The sequence below is a fragment of the Triturus cristatus genome, chromosome 9 (genome assembly GCF_964204655.1).
Source record: "Triturus cristatus chromosome 9, aTriCri1.1, whole genome shotgun sequence".
Taxonomy (NCBI): domain Eukaryota; kingdom Metazoa; phylum Chordata; class Amphibia; order Caudata; family Salamandridae; genus Triturus; species Triturus cristatus.
The window spans coordinates 1,067,985,240-1,067,986,149 of record NC_140592.1 but is presented as its reverse complement, the minus strand read 5'-3'; the positions used below and the strand labels follow the sequence as shown (position 1 = coordinate 1,067,986,149).

At 43.1% G+C, this 910-nt stretch overlaps 1 long non-coding RNA gene across 1 annotated transcript in view; it reads left to right on the top strand.

Annotated features, from left to right (window-relative positions):
- Positions 1–580: 580 nt before the first annotated feature.
- The window catches only part of LOC146799392 (uncharacterized), a 6,788-nt gene continuing 6,458 nt past the window's right edge, over positions 581–910 (top strand). Inside the window, exon 1 of the long non-coding RNA XR_014968894.1 lies at positions 581–852. This is a non-coding gene — a long non-coding RNA (uncharacterized LOC146799392). The remainder of the gene's footprint in view (positions 853–910) is intronic.

The window sequence follows — 910 nt, the reverse complement described above, 5'->3', positions numbered from 1 at the left end:
ACATAAGAAATTCAAGAAAGACCAGCGTTAATCAGCGTTTCGGTCAAGCAAATGAGAAGGTGAGAATCCTTTACATTGCTTCTTGACAGGAATTATTTGCATTATCCCTATGGGAGAAAACAAAACAAAAAAATCAGGTCCCCTTTAACCTTTTGTGCAACATTAAAATTGGTCAGCTGCTGAAAGCTGGTGGATGAGAACGCTGTAATGTTTTGTTTTCATTAAATAACATTTCCCCTTTTCACAATGTTGTGAAGTTCAGAGGAATGCACGTGATCCTGGTTCCAAGCTTGTCCTCTGGATCCCCAGGCGCTTCGCACCCCTTTAATGCCTGCTGTGCTGCATGAATAAGGAAGGCAGCGTTGCAGGCGACGCCTTAAAACAATTAACTTCTTTTCATGGTGTTCTGCTTCAGGAGAGGGAAACGCGAGCATGCGCAGGCTGTAACTAACGTGGATGATTACTAAAATATCTTTACCAACTTGAGTTTTGGACATGTTTTTTACATTAAGAAAAACTTCAGACACAGACCAAAAAAAACCAGAACTTTTCCAGCAAATATGTGTTGCTTGGCTTAGCTGCAGCAGCTGACCCACGACATAAGACTTAGTATTGTAACGCATTGTACTTCAACACCTGGCCTACGCACATCCTGTGGCACCGGAAATTACGTCACTGCCTGCGTCGGGCACTTGTGTGAACAATGCAACTTGAAGAGGACTGCTTCGAGGTCTCTTTTATCAAACACTATGGCGATTCCCTGCACTCTCTTCTCCTTCTGCCACCTTCGAGAGTTTCAGCTCTGCATAGGAAGATTTAATCGGCAGCAAAAGATCGGCTTGCTGGCACAAGGTAAGAGGGGCAAAACTATCATATTTCTGTAGCAAAGTAAATTTGGGTCTGAAATGTA